Source organism: Cardiocondyla obscurior, linkage group LG01 (assembly GCF_019399895.1).
Source record: "Cardiocondyla obscurior isolate alpha-2009 linkage group LG01, Cobs3.1, whole genome shotgun sequence".
Taxonomy (NCBI): domain Eukaryota; kingdom Metazoa; phylum Arthropoda; class Insecta; order Hymenoptera; family Formicidae; genus Cardiocondyla; species Cardiocondyla obscurior.
Genome location: NC_091864.1, coordinates 1,450,965 through 1,472,750, shown reverse-complemented (window position 1 = coordinate 1,472,750; position 21,786 = coordinate 1,450,965). Strand labels below are relative to the sequence as shown.

Here is a 21,786-nt window from a genome sequence, read left to right as displayed (position 1 = left end):
AGAGAGAGGCGCGGAAAGAAATCGCGGCGGAATCGGGAGGAGAGAGGAAGACCGCGAAAGCCGAAAGCGGAGAGCGCGGCCGGGACCGTAACGTAACTTAGTGCCGGAACACTTCTTCCAGGACGTTGTAGCCACGTATCAAATATGCAAATGCGAGTGCATAATTTGTCGTTTGCGCGCGCTGCCGGCCGAGACCGTGGAAAAACGGGTACAATGCCGAGCGCGTCTGAGTGGCGACGAGTCCGCTCGACTCCGGCCGCTAAAGTATTTATAGCGAAGAGTCAGGGCAAGAAGGATGCAAATCCTCCCATCAGATAATGTCCCTCTCGAGTATACGCGCGGCTCTATTACGCCCGGGACTATCCGCTGCGCGCACCGACGCTTCATCGCGCGCCGCCCGATGAAGTTTTCAGGGCCCTACCTGACCCTCCGGACCCTTTTTTTCGCTCCGTATCAGCTCGCCTCGTCTCTCGTTTCACGGCGCGCCGCGCGATAACGTAATTGGACCGCGAAATTATCTGATTTGCGGCTCACGGCGCCCCGGAAGACGGGTCGGGGTTTCACTCCCGGCGAACTCGGCCGCGGAGACTTCTCGGACACGAGCAATTTGTATCGCGTGGCATACGAAGAAACGACCGATACCGATACGTGAATAACCGCACGTTCAATTCGGGCTAAAGTGATACGCGCGATAAAGATATTATGGAAGTACATTACGGCGGGATAAAGGATACGTAAGTGGAGGCTGCGACGTTTCCGCCTCTCTCCACCGATCACCGAGAATGGGCGAGAAAACGTTGCTGGAATAATTTTCACGCAATAATCTTAAAATGTAAAGCTTAATTATCGGTACTCTTATCGTCCGATCCCTTCTCGCGATGTTAATCCATTGCGATTTTATCATTTCGAGTCTCTTTATATTTATTTCCCCGCGTGGCGATGTACGAAATTCTGTTCGTCACTTCTGCGAGTCCACTTTATCAAACTTAACGCGGTTTTAAATAGAAACGACATTTCATAGCGAATAAATGTTAAACGTTTGGCCAAGTCTTATGTTTCTCCCTTCGCGGTCCGCCCTAAAACTTTCCATAAGCAACGCGCATCTGTGGGACGCGCGTATGCAAAATACCTCCCCGTCTTGATACAAGTGTCCATGCGTTCATAAATACAAGGTGTGGGAGAGTGGTATTGTGGAGCCGCGATGCCATTGTACGAGAGAATTTAAATCAAGACTTCGCGCGTTCGAAACGAACGCTTCCTACCCGTTCGGTACCAGTATCGAAGCAATATTCGACAACCACCTACGCGTACCCCCGTGGAGAAAGTCGCCCTTCTGCGTCGGAATTTATTGCAATCGTTGCGGCGCGCAGAAAGCATATAGAAGATATCTCGGAACCCTTAATTCCTCTCGCGGTACGAGAGCATAAAATTAAACGGTCGGACAAGGTAAACAGCTTCTCGCAACTCGGAGAGCTTATTCCCACGCTCGAACATAAAGTGCCGGTGTTCTCATTAAAAACGAGTATAATTAATACGTGTAAATATGTATCGAATATGTCCCTATTTAAAAAAAAAAACCTAGATTGCATTGTTGCTTGATTATTACCGCTTTTTTCCGATGCTTTATTTTTATTATTTTGTAAATTTTAATTATTAGTTATTAATATTTAGTTATTAATATTTAATTTTTATAATAAGAGTAAGATTATTACTACATCTAAAAGCAAAGTTGTTTTACGCGATTATGCGACTGATGCAAAATATCTGATTTACGCGATTCACCTACAGTTCTCCATACAGTTTACACAATTTTTCTTTTTCTGTTTTTTATAATTCTTTTACGCACAGTCAGCGGTTCTTTATACCGCTGATATTTAAAAAAAAGTATTTGACTTACCGATCGATGCACGAGAGCGGAATTATAAATCTGCTACGTAGATCTGTAACAGATAAAAATAAAATGGAATTTTTTATTACTTTTAAACGATTAAAAAACGATAATAAATTATTTTTAAATTAATTCTATAATTTAAATCGTCTCGAAACTATGTTTGATCGAACTGAATGATTTATGGTTCCAGCAAGTAACGAAGTAAATGCATAAGAATAGGTATCGTCACGTTAGAAGGATCGAGTACGATTCTATGGACCAGCGAGTAGCTTGCCGCGTGATGAAGACGTTCAAGCTCGAGCGCGCTCGTGATCGCCCCGTAAATTTCCCGGGAGCGGCAGATACGATCGCATCCGCGAATAATTTCTGGATAGGTCATGAATCCTTGGGATTCGGCGTCGGTCTGTACCGAAGAAACTTATAGAGATGAATCGCGCTAAGGCGTGGCGAACAAGAGATAGGACACGAAAGGCAAGAAAGGATCATTTTTACGACTTATTAACTAATCGATGCCTTCCTTTTGCACTCGTTCATTGATGCGACTTGCCGGTATAAAGAAATAAAAATTCGCGAGAGAATTTAATTTAAGAAAACCGAGTTAATCTAATAAAAAAAGAAATTTTTTTTTTGTTAATATTTTAATGTATGTCTGAAAAGCGTGAATTATGAAATTTACTGGCCTCGGTGGAGCAACAGGTTGCTTGTTCGATCCACGCATATCCCTATAAATATATAAATCCGTGGATCCATAGACTACCAGATTTACGGATACATAAATCTGTAGATTGCTCGTTTTACAGATGATTTATGGGTTCATAGATTGCTACGTCCGTAGATGCGCCACGGTTGCTGGATCTATAAATCCGTAAATCTATAAATTCATATCCTTTCAGGTCACATTTAAGTACAAAGTCCTGACGTTTGAAGAACGACATACAGTTTATTACTTCTTCCTCTGTTTCTCTCTTTTTGTCCATACAAATTACGCGCTCTGTCACTCGAATAAAATGGAGCAGCTTGATGAGTGATTTCGCTAAACTATAAACTTCGCCGGGCGTGCAAAACAGAAAATAAATGCCTATTCTTCCACGAACGTTAGATAATTTTAACAGAATCCTAATTTATGTATTGGAGTGTAATCAGCGATGTAAATGTTAGAATCATGGAAATAACTGTCTTGATAGCCAGAGGCATATTTCAAAAATAACACCTTGATAAGAGGGAATTTCTTGTACGTTTCGTGCTCAAGGGAATACCGACGCATGCAGATACTTAAGCTTATCATCGTACATGTGTTTCGTGCGAGATCAGCCAATTTTCCCTGCCGGATTGTGTCTTCTCCGGTAGTGTCGAGGTGTCATAAGCGTCCCTAATCCTCACCGGATCAGAATTGAAGCGCGGCTATCACGAAATTCCATACGTAAAGCGGCGTCGTGCCCACTCGACCGGTCGCGGTATAAAACGAGCGGGCGCGTGTCTTTCACCCGGCTCGTAAATCGCTCGTGGGTGGAGGAGAGACTCGAGGGGAAAGGGAGAATAAAGGGACATAAAAGACCGGCCGCGGTGGGCGCATGGCGGGACCGACAACGCGGGGGAAAGTCGTAGAAGAAAATTTTCCGATGGGAACCTAGGCGCTGGACGTGAGCGTATAGCTGAACGCCGTAACTCCTGCTGTTCTCCGCGGTGAACTCAGATAACGGACCACGCAAGTCGCATCTCGTTTTCTTCCTCGCGTACGCCGTCTCCGCCGCGCCGTCATCCATCGATACCGTCGTTGCCGTCTAAAAAATTCATCGCTTCCGGAAATTATAATCCGAACGCGTGTGCTCGACAAAAGCGCGCCTCGTTTTCCTGGCTGTCGTAAAATCGACATGCACTTGCACGCGCCGCGCCGGTTTTAACTCATCGAGGTGACTTTCATAAAATATTACCCGCAGGAGAGTGCTCCTACAATTTTTTACGACACTTACAAATAAATTGACGCATAAAAAAAATTATATATTTTGAGTTTCGTAATTATCTCAGTGCCGCGGTTTGTTCTCCGGTAGACGATAACGCCGTGGAGGGTATTCCAAAGAGGATCGACTGTTCGGCCTCGCGTCGTGACCCCATAGACCGTACGGGGCCTAAGGGTTTGCGGACGGACTATCTTTCGATTCGGCACGGACTCGACTGTGGGAAAATCAGCGCCGGCCCTTAAGTGACACATCCGAGAGACTGTGTTCCGGTAGGTAAGCTTTGAAGGCGTCATTACGTGCGAACGACATCTCGGTTAACTGCCCCATTTATATCCCGTGGAGCACAGTGACGGGACATGCAGGAATTTATAAGCTATAATATCGCTACCATGGTAGTAAAGCGTACTGGTATATATCAGCACCGCGAAAATGATCGTCCCGGTGTACCGTACGCGGCGCATATCACCCGATTTTATTACCGTAGCAATAATCGTCGTCTGTTGTCGGTCTATATGGAGCACGGAGCGGAGATCTAATCCGCAAAACGTATCAATACGTCCGGACTCCGGCAGAGAATTTCTGATACTTTCTGATATATTAGCACGCATCCTCGCCCTATTATATTTATTATTCTCGTATCAGATCGAATTGCATTGAGGGATAAAATGAAGATGTCCACGCCGCGCACGCGAGCAAGCCATCGCCCACTTCATTGTCACGCCTCAGCGAGCAAGCGTCCACAAAATGCAATCTGTCAATACATTAGCCGAGTCGGAGAGAATAATAAGAGCCGTCATCTAGACGCGATAAAACGATATCGCGAAGTCAACGGAGAACGAATGGTGTCGATACATCACCAAGCAGTTATTATTATTAGACAATTACCACTTTCAGATAAAACTATTTTTTTTTCTTTTTTTTTAAGAAAAAATCCCGGTGATAGACAAGAAATTTAAATGCATCTTCGATTTTAATACGCTTTAAATAATTTTTCAAAAATAAAACGGACCTGTTGGAGTAAGAACTCGAGATGTAGGAAAGAGTATGAGGACTGTTCACGTGAGAGAGGCGACATAGGGCAACGTGCACACGCTCGACGCGTAGGCGTGAGCCACGCGACCGAACGGGTTTCTTCGTCTACTCCTCTCGAGACCCCTCACCTCTTCGGGGCTTCCACGCACAGCGATGCCTCCGCGATGGCACGACGTTCACCTACAGGGTGTCTTAAGGAGAAGGTTCTTTTCGACGCGCCGGCCTAATTTTCGAACGTGGTTTTCCTAAAGACGGCTAGGTAGATCGCGGAATCTCTGAGCTGCGATTTGTCGCAGATAAAATGTTAAGTAATGATTTCCGGTCGCTATAACGGATTCACGAGCACCGAAATCTGGAGACGATTAGTGTTTCGACATGAGCACTGCGTGGAAAAAGAAAAAAAAAAAAGAAACAAGATTACAGCCGCCTGGTTAAAGCTTTATGGTTACGCGTATTTGTGGTGTACGCCGGATTGGAGAGATATGGCCGCATAAACCGCGCGTTTGTGATGACCGTAAATGAGTCATCTAGCAACCCACGGTCGCCTATACTCAAAAATTTACGACTATGTACGAGCTAAAGTCAGAATAGTCCATGGTGGGATAAAGGCTGCCATGGACCTACCGCGGATAAAACAATATTAAAAATACATCAGTTACTCCGGCGATTTTCGTAAAAGAAAAAAAAAAGAAAAATTCTCATCGAATGACAATAACAATTTTTAAAATGCATAGCATATTGAAATATAATTATTTCAAACATAATTAATAGTTACATTTAAATTCAATTTTTTTCCAGAGGTTATTTAAAAATAGAAAAAAAAAATAAAAGAATAAAAAATATATTTAATACCAGTAGATAAAACATTTTCTATAGAACATTTTATCTACTGGTATTAAAAAAATTTAACTCGTTGCACATTTCAACTTTTAATTAATTATTATATTTAAATATAAAATATGCTATGATTTAAGATACACGATGCAAAAGTATTTTCTCCCGAGAGAAGGCCATGTTCGCGGATAAGGGGATCGTTCGACCGAACGCTTTATCATTTCTAACGGAACACAACCGCGTCGCTTCGATTTGATTATCAATGCCGTGCTGCGACACCCACGGCCGAGCGTGAGGCCGTCCGAGATTGAATATCGAGTGACACCATTCGCGATTCTGCCGTCGGTTTCAATCGCGAGCGTTACGAGCAGAACGATCGTTCTTCCTACGGGATGGCTCCCGGGAACGCGGAAAAGTGGCGTAACGATAGCAAAAAATTCTCGCCCCGAAAGATGAGGATGCACACGGTCGACGACTACCTAAGACTCCGCGGTCATATTTTTCCTCCGAGGTAACGCGGCTTTATAGACATCTCCCCGCAGGTGTTCCCCGATCGCGAGCGCTGATCCGGCGCGTGGAATTTATCCGGCGACGCGCAATTAAGTGCAATTACCCGCGGCCGGCCGTGATTTTAACACCACTATAACCCGAGCGTGATATTTCAATCGCGCCCGAATCGCTTCCGCGTGCAACAAGTGCGCCGGGGCACGGGTACGAAACACGATAACGCCGCTAATAAATAAAGAGCTGACGCGGAAGAGCACCCTTCTCCCCCGCCCGCGTAAGAGCCATATATTTCCGGAAAATAATTTTCTGTCGAAAAAGAGAGGTTCGTCTAGGCCAGCGGGATGCCACGACATTCGTATATTGTAAAAAATAAAAGAAAAGAAAACCTCTTTATATTTCTCCAGAATATAATTATTCAGATAATTATTACTTCACGGCAATTGACCTCGGCATGGAGCAGTGGTTTGTAGAAACTCATTAGAATACGATAGATTTACGGTGAAAAAAAATTTCTCTGAGTACAGGAAGTTCGTAAATGAGTAGTGTAAGCAGAGCGAGGAGAAACTTTGCGCGCAGACTGCTGAAAGCTAACGAACATGCCATTTCGACTCCTTCACCTTGCTCAAAGAAACGCGGATACTTTAAAGTTGTTTTTTTTTTTTTTACTGGATTTATTGGCAATAGTCAAATCGTATGCACAAACAATGCGACCGTTCGTGTTCCTGTCTTTTTCTACCTTTTTCTTTCTCCACGCCTATCGATTCCGCGGTGCTGTGTTTGGTTTACTTGGAATATCTTGGCGCTCTCGCGCGCAAATATTTACCGATACACCTTTAAACATTCAGAGACGAAGCTGAGATGGGACACCCTCGCGAAATTCGGGATCACCACAAATTTGTCCTCGACAAATATTCGCTTATTGGTATGCCGGGAGCGCTTTTGCTCTCCCCGCGTTTTATCGGCGACTTTTACGACTTCTTCGTGTCGGATTTTTGCGAGACTGATATCGGTGTTTCCCCGTCACTATCGTCTACCCTGTCAAGCGACTTCTCACGAAGGAAAACCCAGAGTTAAGTCGATCCTCTCTACAGTAGCTGAATATGTAAAGTGCGAATAAAAAGAGGAACGGTTATGTAACAGCCGGATGCCTCGTAAATCCCTAACTCCGTTCTTTCTTTCTCTCTCTTTACACTGCGCGAGCGGACAGATTACTTTTTATCTCCCGATTCGGAAAAAGATTTCCAAGAAATCACCACAGGCGTTACATCGGTACTCAATCTCACAGGCCGATAAGCCGATATTTCGATCTAGACGGCACATGCGATACGCAACTGCGACAGATATTGCTCGCAGATTAATTAAACAGAAGGCTACTATTCCCGACTTTCACGGTTTCGTTGCTCGACTCACGTCTCGATGTACAAGAAAAAAAAAAAAAAAAAAGAAGGATTCTTCCCTATTTTTCGCGTGTGTCGGAACCCGTTTCGCGCGAACGGACGCATGTTTTACAGGGCGACAAGGGACGGACGGGACGACCGCGCAGTGCTCCGTTATCAGCCGCGCCCGATGCTGATTTATTATGCGGACCCGTCAAACATCTCTATCAGCTCGCTCGCGGCGAATTAACCGCCTGTCCGGTCGCGGCTGGGATCGCGGGGCGAAAACTCGCGGGTCCGGGAACGCGCGGGCGCGATCGGTACGCTAATGCGGAGCGACAGGTACGCTGAGTGCAGCGTTCCGCGCGAATCCGCCCGCCGTCGATCTCACCCGCGTGCTAAAGTGCCGGCATTTGAATAAGCCTTTCGACATTTTATCCCCGCCGATAAACAAGACAACATAGGCTGATTGATAATAACGCGACGCGTTCCGACACGCCGCGCCGGTGCCGGGGCTCGCCGTGAAATGCGAAATTCACCATGCCTGTCGTTCCGCATTACGTTCAATTACCGCGTCCTCGAGCGAGCAGCTCGCGATTGCGATCGCGCATTTTCGTCATGTAATTAAATCGCGGAAAATTATTCGGTACGCGACGGCATTTCAGCGAGTTGCTGGAGATACAGTGTAACGCCGTGCGATCGGCGATGACATTAAAGTACGGGTAAACTGACGTATAAATCTCCGCGTATATCCGAATAAGGGAAAAGCGGCTGATAAAAATCGCCGTCTGCCGCACCGTGAAGAATATCGTTTCTGATTACCGGAACGTTATCAACCACGGAGTTACGTAATGACTGGAACTTTCACTTCAATTATATTCATGATCGTCCCGCGATCGAAGCTCGCACAATCAGAGACCGTGAGAGCTTACTCGAGCGTACTTAAGCGAAATTGACTAAATAAATCAGCCACTTTTGCGCCGCTTAAAGCAACAGCTCCGCGACTTTCATACTAATTTCCTACGTAAATAATGAACAGATAAATTGACAAAATAAAATTACGTTTCTCGGAGTTCTTTAATTTCGTTATTATTTATTTGGAACAATCCAAAAGTTGGAGTTACTTTCGCAAATTTATTTAAGCATTCAAAGTGATAAAATACCTAAGAACGTGTAACCTTAAAAAAAAAATGTTTTAATTTATTTTTTACAAGCGACATGGGTCGGCTTAATTCAAAAGTCATCAAAGAATTCGAGCAGGACGAAAATGGAATGGAATACGTGCTCTTCGAGCGTTGATAAGAAGTCTCGTGCACGTTCCTCCTTTTTTGTTGGTCGAGCACGTTCCGGAGGTGCGAATTCTTGTATCTGGGCGTGGCAAATTGCCGCACGCGAACCTCTAATGACGCGAACAAACGATCGCAGCATCCAGGATGGTCAAGATCAGGGAGACGAGAATGAAAGGACGGTGTGAAAAAATAGAGGCCAACCGGTAGGGCGAAACGCGTCTGCCGTGAAATATGGAAGCTCCGTAAAACTTAACTTCTTCGACAAAACCCGAAACGAAAGAAAAAAAAAAAAAAACCGGTTGCAGGCTGTTAGTCGAGGTGAAGATGGGACAAAATTGAGAGAGCCATTTAATAGACAAAAAGATAAATTAAAGCCGTTCACAGGAATGTAATCTCGATACTTTTATCGAACTCCGAAGCATATACAAAACGGTAACGACACTAAGCAATTTGACTTTCAGAAAAAAAAAAAAAAAAAAGGGTTGCGTTTCACATTTGTTTGTTACACAAATGTTATTACGTCAGTAATGAATAACGCGGGGATAATGATCTCGAATGAGCAAAACCCGACGTCAAATATTTTAACATTAATAAACGCATAATCGGATGAGATATTTACTGCGCGATTGGTTTAACGAAGATCTCGCTTTTTTCTTCGATCAAAGAGGGATCTTATTTCAGAATAAAGATTCAATTTATCTGACTTCTATGCCGCGTGACGGACGCATCTTTATTGAAATAGCTTATTAGTGCCGCGAGATGTGTATCGCGATACGCGCAGGATACTCTTCTCCCGAGCAGAATCGAGAGGCTGAGTGGATGGCGCCCGATCGATTGCTCCCTCCGTCTTCTCCCATGGGGAAGTGGAGCCACCGATCCTTGAAGAGTTAACCCGAAGGCGGCTTTCGTTCCGGACCGACTGGTTCTGTTCCTCTCTCGATCGGCCACATTAATCATATTGCGAACGACGTTGTGCTTCTCTTTATTTATTCACTTTCTCCCTCTCTCTCTCTTCTCGCTTCTTATCGCTCTCTCTCTCTCTCTATCTCTCTTCTCTCTATCTCTCTTTTTCCTTCTCTTACGGCCTCACCTCTTCGATCCCGCAGCCTCCTCGCAGCGGCGTCACGCTGTTCCGAGTTGTTCGATATTCGTCGCACGAGCACCATTTACCCGCTCCGACGCGCTAACAAAATCACGCTTATCTTACCCCAGCGCAGCGTACAGCGATAAACAACGTATGTAAGACGGGACTTCGACATCGATAATTGCGGTAATTGCAAATAAATGGATGCGCAAGCCTTGAGAACGAGTAATTCAAAATGCAAAGGCACGCGAGAGACAGCCTGAATATCATTAAATTCGAAGGACTGGAAAATATGAAAAGTCGTCTCTTTAATGCTCGCAAAAGAATAACAAAGCATCTTTGAGATAGAAATAATTAAAAACAGAAAATTAAAACAAGAATGCTTCAGCATCGAGCCGAGTACGTATGTACGCTGAAAGGCAGATAATTGCGACGGCAGCTAGCGAGCGTGACTTTAGCGTCGTGTGCGTCGAGTTTCACACGTACCGCATGTATTATATACCGCGCCGGCCGGATTGCCGATGACCGATTTTTCCTCGTTCTCTCATCCTTTGCCTCTGCCACTTAAGAATACTTACGATAGCCGCTATCGCCGCAGAAAACGCAATATCTGTCTTTCGGTGTACATACATCTCTTTACGTAAAATAAAAGAAAAATATTAACCGCGAAGTTAAACCTTTTTTTTTTTTTTCTTTTATTAAACAATCGCCCGATAAATACGATCGCCGCAAAACAAAACGCGAAACACATTCTCAAAGCGTCCTTGTTAAATATTCCTTCAATTAAGAGAGAATTTAGGTGTGCGTCGCGTTATAATTACACACACCCACACGCGGCCTAAAATATATGCGCGGTGAACCGACTGAAAAGTAATTACGCGGTAATAATCACAACTTACATTCCGTTCGAGCGGGCGACGTGCTGGAGAATTCCAACACTTTCCGATACCACGCCGTGGCTTTCGCGGTCCGCGGCGTTAAGACGGCTACGTAGTTATCTCGCTCCGAGACGCGAAGAACCCGGGAATGGTGGATCGCGCTAATAAGAGGAGTGGGCGCGATATTTATTGGCCATCGTGCGAGAAACCTACCCGTCTTTGAGCGCGCAGATTACAGGCTGTTGGCGCTCGCGGGAACGAAAGCCGAAGCCGAAAAGCAACTCGCTCCGTTCTACCGTCGCGAAGAAGAAGAAATCATACGCGTAAACGACCGCGTTGCCCGGGAGCGACTGCGAAATTGATTTTTTAAAAATACGTTGCGCCTTGGGACATTTCGGGAATGTAGGTAAGTAACGTTTAAGTATCAAGCGAGATCCTTTAAAGTCCGCCAATAAATCGGGATGGCGAAAAAGAGAAGAGCGAGAAAAGCGGTAGCCTAAAGCAACTCCAACTGGAAGCGTTAAAGGAGCCACCGCGAGAAGTAACGAGAAGTAATCGAGATGATTCTTGAGTGAGTTCAAATTGTCGAAAAAAAAAAAAAAAAATTAAAAATATAACTCCACTGATTCATATGCACGCGTATATACACGCCGCGTAAATATTATTTCTTTAAAAATTACTAACGTATCTACATTTAACGCAAACTAAATTTATAAAATTGGAAAGTAATTTCTATCTGTCCACTCGTGTCTGATTATTCGCGCATGGCATCATGTCTACTAAACTTGATCAACGTCGTTTTTTTTCTTCTTTTTTTTTTTTTTTTTGGGGGTAGAGGAACGGCATAACGAAGACACGACCTCAAAAGGCCACCAGCCCGGCTTTGCACTTTGGAAAACTGTTCTAGGATAAAAGCAAACGAAACGCGGCAGTGGCGGCTGCTCTCCCACGCTCGGAAGAACAACTTGATACAAGAGGAACCATCTCGCTTACAATCTAGCCTTTATAGAATCCTTCGAAAGCGAGACAAGGCAGAGGGCCGAAGGAGGACCGAGACAAAGACAAAGGCGAGATGGGCGCGAGAGAGCGTGCACAATGGAGAACCAGAAATTCGAGCCGATGCACCGTGAGGCGCATCTTCGGCAACGAGACGCGGCGAGATCTTGTCCAGCTGACAGCTTTACGACGCCAGGAAAGGATATGATAAAGAAAAGTGAACGCTAGAGAGAGAGAAAGAAAGGATAATCGATGATACTATAAGAGATTCGCGGTATTTCTATAACGGTAAATCTCATCGAGCTTGTTTATTGCCAATACTTTACTTACTTACAAACTGAGCAATTAGTAAAATCCGATAAATGCAATATAATTTTAGTAAGAGATCTTAGAAGCAGAAGACCTATCGGAATAAATAAATTGACCCGTGAAGAAATAGTAGCCTATATTTAAAATTGTTATACAACTTACATAAAATATAAAGTAAAGTGACTATATGTAGCATCTAATCAATTTAGCGATATATGAATATTTAATTAACTTTATTCTAAATTTCGCACCGGTCCCCAAACATTTAAAAATATATTGAATCAAGAATAATTTACAAAGCACACTTTAAATTGGTATGTTAAATGTACGATATATGCTTTTTCGAGATACGGTAATTGTGAAAGATACCTTGATTTGCCTCGTTTCTTATTAATTTATTGATATGCTATCGAGATGCTTTTTCGGGTTTGAAGCGAATTGACCGAATAATCTAGTCGCGGAATCTACTGACGTGAATCAGGCTCATCTATCGATGGACCATACGATTGTTGGGTCCGCAATCGACCTTGAAAAACGTCGGCCGCACATTTATTGCAGCAATGTATTTCTAACTGCTCGATTATTCAAGGCGAATCAGTTAAGAACTTATACGAGAAGGAAATTGGCTTATTATGTTCATCAATATCAAGCCTCATTTTTCATTGCGTTTTAAAGATCTTAATTAATGAAGATTACTCTGACTCTGAATTAATCATTATTAAAATTGAATTTAAGGTTTCTATATAAAGATTCCGATAAAGACATATATCGAAAAGAATGAATAAAGTATATATAAATGTCTGATTAAGAATAATAATTAATAATCAGCTGAATATTGTCTGCCGTATCATACACGGTTGCAAATATATGCAACACTTAATTATTTTTCTTCATTTTAGCTTTCTGATAATATTTTATTATCATTTCGGAGATCGACAGGTCAATATTGCCGTAACATTTTCTCGTATATCATTATGCATTCTATTCAGATTGTAAGTGTGCAAGACATGCCGTCACGACTAACAAAGAATAAAATCAAAATATCTAATCGCGGCGCAGTCGCGAATCAAGAAGTGAGGCGGTTAAAGGCAGAGGTTGTGATTTAGAGGCAACGTTAGAATAGTAATGAAGTATAAACATGACTGCGGAGGTGTGGCGAGCAGGTCAACTGCTTTTTGGAGTCACCCGGACGAGTTATAGGCTCCGGCCACAGGACACTTCCTTGACGTTTAATTATGATTTATGGTCGGTTCGATGACAGGACTTTCTTGCTTTCTTTTCCCGTGCAACGTCGAATCGGTATGCCGCCGGGCTCCCGACTTACACTCACACCGGGCAACTCACAAAATATTTTCGCTGGTCATATTTTCACGCTGTCGCAATAATACTTTTAACTTTCTTTTTTATTTTTTATATTTATTTTTATTTTTTTTTTTTTTTGTAACATAAAATTGAAACAAGCAACGTCATTTTACGATAAAAAAAAATATTAGACTAAAATATCCCGATGCATACTTTCTCTCGAACGGGTCGATGCTAAATGTTTGTATCTAATTTTCTCGTAATGTAATTAATTAGTGTCAGCCATTAAATAATTCTCCAAGCTGCGTTTCCAAAACTGTTCGTGTAATTCGTTTTTCATGCTCATTTATTATTTCGAAAGGGATAAGTCCCGGTGAAGACAGACGATAAAATTTAGTCTTACAAGGATTTAGTTGTTCAGATGATTACGAGACACTCCCCTTACCGCCTCTGAGATACTCGATAAGGACCGAACGGTAGAGTATGGAATTAAGATCAATCGCTTTGACGCGTTTAGGGACAAAATCCTACAGGGAGAACTTTACGGGCGTGCGACTGAACGCGTAGAACAACCGATGATTAATGTTGCGTTTTTATCGACGCGTTCATCGAATGAATAAGTGTGCTTTGCGACGGCCTACATTGTGTTCACATCGGAGCAACATCATTATGAAGACATTCTTTGAAGAACGTTGCGCTACACGTTCTATTTTTTCTTTCTTTTTTTGTACTATTTGATTATTTGTTCAATATACGTTTGACGGAATATTACAAAATAACTAACAATTGTTTGTAACATCGCGCCCACGTAGCCCGAACGCATAACGAGCCGTTTCCAAAATTAAACGCCGCGCCTTTCGAGCAATTATTCACTACACCTTTCGCGGAAGAGACGTCACTTTGCGCACTTATTACGTTCCGACGAGCGAGTACAACATCGCTTGCCCTCCTACTCGCTTCCTGCGGATCCGCGTCCAATTCCAGCCAGGCGATCTGTCTTCCCTATCAGAAAGCTTGCCGAGCCAACAGGCAACACGTGTAGAACGCCGGAGATCAGCTTTCGATTCGGAATAATAAATCGTCCACGAATCAAGAATAATCTCATCACGAATAGACTACTCCCTGCGTTGGAGAACAATTATTTCTCCGTGTATAATACGTGCTGTCGCAACGCGCAGTACGGTTAGAATTTATTAAACCCCTTGGCAGCAAATAATAAAATAATCCCTCGTAAAATTATTTCGACGAGTTTCCTATTTCTATCTTAAAAAATTCGCGTCACGCGTAAATTAGCTGTTAATTGTTACCGCTTAAAACCGACGCTGATTAGGTCTCACTCGCTTGGCTTGCTTCACGCCAAGCTAGAGTCAACGTCGGCTGTTAAGTCGGCGATTTTAAAGTTTGATTTAATTTTAATATTTAATTAATATGTCCAGGCAAAGACGATCTTCCCGATTTTCGAGATCGAGAACGACCTGGTGGAAGTACTGTCTTTGTCTGGAATTAAATATTACAATTAAATCAAACTAGAGTAACGAATAGGTAGGCGCGGGGGGCGGCGGGGTGAGACGGGGGGGACAGAGTGATAGCGAGCGCGAGCCTACGTGCCGCGCGCTAGGCATATTCCCCCACTACTCCCACTCTCGCTTTGTCCTTCTCCAGCGGTCGCGCGATGCACACATAATCATTACGCACTGTACAGCAGCCACGTGTGTCCGTGCTAAAAGTAATTCGCACTTCTGTTTAACGAAAACCCTTCCGGCACGAAAACTACCATTAAACTTTATATTTCTTTTTGTTACAAATCGACGCAGTTGCGGCCGCTGTCGTCAATCGTCAAAGTGTCGTCACCGCCGATATTAAGAATCATACGAACCGCAGCCGGTTCGTCGGTCGTCCCGCGAGTTCCGCTGAGTATTCGGGCGTAGTTTTTCGACACACGACTTTCTTCTAAACGCGAGTGCCGAACATGGGACGCGCGTAAGTGATCAGAGATTAATTTTCGCGATTATAAAATCACGGTCGGGGTGTTCGCGAGTGACCTGTTCGCGGAAGGATGACTCGACACGTCCCATCTGAGAGGAGGAGCAGGCCCGGGACGGGCATCCTGCTTCGGCGGAGCAACTCTTAGGTGAGAATTAATTCTTTAAATAAAATCTTTAATTAAAAAAAAATTTACTTTTTTTATTAAATTTATTAATTGATATACCAGCATCTCTACATTAATATTTTGCATTTTATGTTGCAGTCACCGGCAGAACTCAACAACTCCGCTGAAGCTCATGCAGATTGGTAAGTCGCATAATTTATTTTTCTTTATGTGAAATTGGGGGCTCTTGAAAATAACGCGTGCATAGTGCGCGCATGGTTTCTTCTAGTATCATTAAAAAAAATAAAATAAAATAAAATAAAATAAAATGAAAAGTATTTTTAAACCACGATTATTCGACGAAGTCGAGTTTAATTTTAATAGACGAACGATAGTAAAATTATGTAACTAATTACGCGTGCTTCGTGACTCCTATCTATACTAGTCTCGTAAGTGTGATCGAGCTTAGATTGCGGTTTCATCATCGTTGAGCCCTTGATCGTATCGCTTATCGGCAAGATCAGAGGCGAAAGAGTAACGTCTGCGTGCGACCTCGCAGAAAGTCGGGAGAAACGATTCTCGTACGCAAGTGGTTGGCGGGGCCTGGGCGCGCGTGGCCAGGACCCCTCTTATTACTCCGACAGGCTGTCTCCCCATCGTAAAAGCCGGCCGTATGTATGTAAGTGCTACGTGTACGCGATGAGAGTCGGTACGCCGATGCCAGGGAATCGTGGGTGTCGGTCCCACGCGTCTAGGTGGGGCCCGGTACTCCCGGACCCCGAGATCCGCGCTCACGTTCTCTCTTTCTCTTTCTCTCTCCATCCCATCTCTCTTTCTCTCGCTTCCAACATCTGCTCCCACCTTCGTTTTCATATTCTACCTCTCTTTCTCTCTCGTTCTTTTTCTCCTTCGTCTTTCGCAGACCTCGGTCATTACATATATGGAAGGTGGAGGTATGGTCTACCCCCCAAACACGACCCAAACGAGTCTCCACGATGCGTCGTCATGAGATCATGAGAAAAACATTCTAGCATGCCTGGCTCCGCAGGAGAAATAATTCTCCAGAACTTGGTCGCGAAAATAACCCCGAGAAATAATGCAACGTTTACACAATCGATTTCAAATGACCCACTTCTCCCTGGTACATTATTTAATAATATGACGCGCGATTTAATTCCTGCCAAGTTAATTAAATCACTGAAATTACAACCGATTCTATTATCGGTGCAAAAGAAACTAATTTTCGAATTCTAATTTTTGCATGTACAATAAAATTAAATACTTAAATTTTTCATTGCGATATTGTTTCTGCAATTCGTTTCATCGTTTGAAATTTCACCACCGAGCAACGTGCCGTTTAAGGTAGCCGAATTAAAAGCTCCGGACGGCTAATAACTCTTCCTTCGTCGCGGGCTGTTTTTTTTTTTTAACCTCACTGTGGCTTTAAAACTCGGGTGATTCACGATAGGCGCGCGAGCCTGCGAATTCTTTGTATAACGTACGTTACAAAGCGATCGGTACTTGATACTCGTGAGAGAAGCGCTCGACCCCGCGAGGAGAAGCACTAGATACGGCGCGTTTACGTGATCGAACGATCATCTTCAACGCTCGCGAATCTGTCGGGCAAGATCGAATCGCGAGACATCAGACACAACCATTAGTTACAGGGCGATCGATACCTCGTAATCTATACGACGGGTAAAAAGACTTGCGGAGTAACATACCGCGCACGCTTGGCTTCATCGAGGAGAAGACACGCCGGCTACCTTCTGTCAGGAACCGTTTTCCTATTATATTTAATCTCGTGAAACTTTTAGAAAATCTTCGCCAACTTTTAGAAACAGATTGCGACCGATTACATACATACATTACGGTGTATTTAATTACAATTAAAATTTATTTTTATCGCGACTCGGGAGTGATAATCCACAATGAATTCAATGTTCCCTCTGTATTAAACAATTTACAAAAATTCAGGCTTTCGACGACAGCTCGAGTAATACGAAATCTCCCTTCCACGTGAGCCGGCACGTAATTTTTACCTTTCTCTTTTCACAAATGCCCGACTTTGACCATCGGGGTGTAAGCGTATGCAGATTGCCGAGTAGCGTGTCCCCAAACTTCGCGCGCCAGATTATACACTTCAGAACGAGATTCCGGGACATAAAAAAGAAGGATTGAACGGGAGACGACGAGAAAACGAGAGCGAGAGAGCGAGGAGACGGGATCGTGGGCCGCGGCGCGGCTGATATTAATAACGCGACATGTGTATCAGAATTCTGGAAGTTGGACGCTTCCGCGCGCAGCATCCACCGCCTTTCTCTTCCCGCCTGACACGAATGCATTTTATTATGCCCATAAGCGCGAAGGAGAAAGGCGATTTCTTCGTTCGTTCGCGACGGCAGTAAGAGAAGCGCGACGAATCACTTAAAAATTTAATTAACGGTACCATCGTAATTTAGCGCGCGAAGTCGCGGCAGCGGTGTTGATAACTAAGCGCGCGCAAGTCCGCGCCGATTAATTGCGGTGCGCGTGTCAATTAACGAGGACTGCGCCGAAGTTCGATAGCTACAATACTCGTGAATCACTCTTGTTTCAAGCGCGCCGCGTCTTCAAATTATAATACCACTCGACTCATTCCTTTCCCCCCGCGAATTTAATGAATATCGAATGCGCGGTAAGATAGATAACCGTTTATTAGCCGATTAAGTGAGGCCCGCGGATGGGAAAATACCACGAAGGAACGCGGACAATGAAGGGATGAAGTAACAACGTTGAAGGGGGTGTGCGAGATCGGAAAGGCCGCATAGAAAGGACGAGTAAGACCCACCTTCGATTATTGATAGTTACACGGGCACGAGGCCATCGAGGCATGTACGAAATTAATTTCATACTCGGGGAGAGTCCCGATGCGCTCGGCGCAGATAGTGCATAAATCAACGATCGAAATGCATCGGCTTCCAAGAGGCCACGCGATTTAAAAAGCCAAGCGCGTGCCTTTTTGGCGTGCGAGGCGGGCGGGAGAAGGGAAAGAGAAAAGGAGGACCGACGCGCGTTTAACGCGAGTTTAACGAGATGAAGAAGGACGGGACGGTGTGCGCGCCCACGCGCGCGAATTAAAGAGCCTCGGATAAGGCGAGGAGCGACAACGAAGGCCCGCGACGAGAGGCAGGACGAGGGGGAGAATTGGCGGATAGGATCCGGATGAGAAAGGGCTCGGAGGAGAGAAAAAAAATAAAATAAAAAAAAAGGATGCAGTAGGGACCGCCACACACGAGCAAGCTGAAAACCGTGGAAACGCGTGGGACGAACGCCAGGCGGCCGCACGAAATTGACGGCCGCGGAATGCCGTGGCGCCACTTCGACGTGTCCCTTCGGCCGAGAAATCCCCCTCTTCGTACGCGAAATTAACGCAGATTTGCATATAATGTTGCGACGGCATGAATTACGCCGTGCAGAGGAAAGACACGGAACGGGACGTAAGGAAACGGGAGGGAAAACGCAAGCGACATATAAAGGAATATAAACGGTGTCTTTAAGGCTGTAAGTACGGCTTAATGCAGAGAGCACGACGTCTTTCGAATAATAATCTTTTAAATCGCTACTCTATATTATTTCACTGAGATAAGTAAAATGAGCGAGAGATATCAGAGGAGAGTCAATGAGAAAAAATTAAGAGGAAGAGAGAGAACGCACATAAAGTCGTATCGAAATTGTTGTAACACGAGCTATTTAATATTTACTAGAGATTACAGTACGCGCGCCACGCGCGCGTTATTACGTTCGGACATTAATTAATTATATTAATTTCTTTTAGATAAATTACGGAAATTACAATTGAAAAATCTATTCGACTAATATCGCGACGTATTCACATAACTATTTTTTTTTTTTTTAGTATTATATGTGGAACGTATATGTGTTTAATCTAATTGTCAATTAAGTCAAGGGTCAGCGGAATATTTGAAGATTACTTTTGTTCAGCATCCTAACATCCCACCCGATTATCTCGCGAGACAGTAACGCACACGCATTATCATATACCTACTCCGCATTATCCTCGCATGCGGATCGAATAATCCGCGATATTCATAAGACGTGATTTACAGGACGGATTATTGCCGTCGGGAATCGTATTTCTGCCAGGATCTGCGTTCACGTGAATGCTTATGCCTTCGACATTTAATAATTATATGCTAATTAAATTCACATGCATCTCACACCAGCGTCGTGTCGCGCCGTAATGGTAAATTATACTTCGATTCACGGGATAACGTCTCTCTTTCGACATGTTCAGTTTTGACGACGCATATGTTTATATGCTTGTCTAATAGATTAGAATTAAATATTTCGCATAAAGCCAAAAGTTATTTTTATCAAAAGGTGAGACGTAGAGATTAAATTTATACACTGTATTTAATACTAAATTTTCCGTATCGTAATATCATTATATTATTTTTACGCGTGCGATGTATAATTTTCCATAACGCAGACTCTAATAAAAGAATTTTTTACTCACCGATTTGATGCTCAACGGCGGAGCTTGTACGTACGATGACTCTGTAACAAATATAAAATTTAAATTGTAGAGGCTTTAAACATAGTTAACTTTTAATTAATTTTTTGATTAAACAATTAAAATAAAAATCATTTATAATCCGCACAAAATTTCTAAGAAATTAAATCGTTTAAAAATTAAAAAAATGTTTTCTCTACTAATTATTAAACTTTTATTTTATTTTTGATTATTATTCAAACGGCAAAGGAATATAAAAAATATTATAATTTTGTATAAATAAAGAGATGACACTCACCTCAACGTAGCTCCGCCGAAGCAGGATGCCCATCCTGGGCCTGCTCCTCCTCTCAGATGGGACGCGACGCCGTCCTTCCGCGCACTAGATACTCACTGGTTTCTTCGGATTGTTATCTGAACCAAAAAGAAAAACAAAATTTTGATTAGATAAAAAGAAGGGGAGACAAATGCATATATAGATAAATCGCGAGAAATGAAAATCACTCCGTAATATCTAATTACGCACTCTACGCAAAATATTTGTGATCGACGATTACATTACGGTACTTGTCGTTATCAGTCTTTTTTACTGCACGTAACCAACTTAAAGAAATTAATATAATTAAAATATAAATGTACATATAAATCACATTTAAATGAACGGTAAGTGTTTGAAGTGCCATGTAAGTTACACACGTCTGTGGTCGATTGCTAAAAATTATTACACATGTAAAATGGCTTTTTTTCACGCGGGAGAGGCAAAAGTAAACGGCTCGCGCTTTGTAATGTCTTCTTCAAATTCGTCCGATCGTTAAAAACGACGAAATTTACCGCCCCGCATACGCGATTACGACCAGGAAAGGCTATACGCTTCTGAAAACCATTCCAGCATTGGCTGGAACCCGCGGTACCGGATCTGAGACGGGATCTGGATCTTTATCGCGCACAGTTTTTACGAGGAACGCACCAGGACTCGGACAACGGTATAGTTTGTCGACGTTCTCTGCCGAGGGTTAGTTTCACGTTGCAAATCATCCGCGCAAGGACTTTTTTTTGCGATCTTCAAAGAGCGTCGCCGAAATTATCGTTATCTCGCGAGCTCGTGCTGATTAAATTTATGAATTGTTCCCTCGACACTACACATCGTAAAATCTTCTAACATTGCAGCGGATATGCCTTTACAAATACTCTCGTGTATTTATCGCGTGTACAAATTAAAAAAAAAAAAAGAAACTAAAGCAACAAGATTTTATTAAATGTTTGGTAAAAGAAAGATCTCTCGATCTTCATAAATCTTCGGTAATAAGGAAAGAGATCGTAAAATTCGAGCTCGTAATGTGACGCGATTAAGTATGCGACTTGATCGATTTATCAATTAATCGTGAGGAACGTGGGACGGCGTCTTGTCGGAGGGAATTCCCGCGTAAGGAATTCTTTGACGGCAGGTTGGCGTGCTGTACGCCGCCCTCCCATCGCCAATTACACCGTGACTAATGCCCCGTGGCCGCGGGCACCTCTCTCCCTTTCGAAATTCATCAAAATAAAATCAGTAGACCACCGAGGAGATAATTCATCGGCCGCTCGAGTCTCTTTCAGACTCGGCCAGCTAGACCGGAATTTTTACAGCATCGAACGCGCGGCATAAGGGTGGCACGAAAATTAGGAACCGCACTGGATACGTAAAATGCGTGCACGAGATGCATGACGTGGGTCTAGACAACCTTG

At 43.5% G+C, this 21,786-nt stretch overlaps 1 long non-coding RNA gene across 1 annotated transcript; it reads right to left on the bottom strand.

Moving 5' to 3' along the window:
- Positions 1-1,833: 1,833 nt before the first annotated feature.
- Positions 1,834-20,569, bottom strand: LOC139104449 (uncharacterized). Its single transcript, XR_011546034.1, has 3 exons — positions 20,360-20,569; positions 20,065-20,105; positions 1,834-1,940 (listed from the first exon to the last, which is right to left on the bottom strand). It is a non-coding gene; the product is annotated as an uncharacterized lncRNA (long non-coding RNA).
- Positions 20,570-21,786: the final 1,217 nt, after the last annotated feature.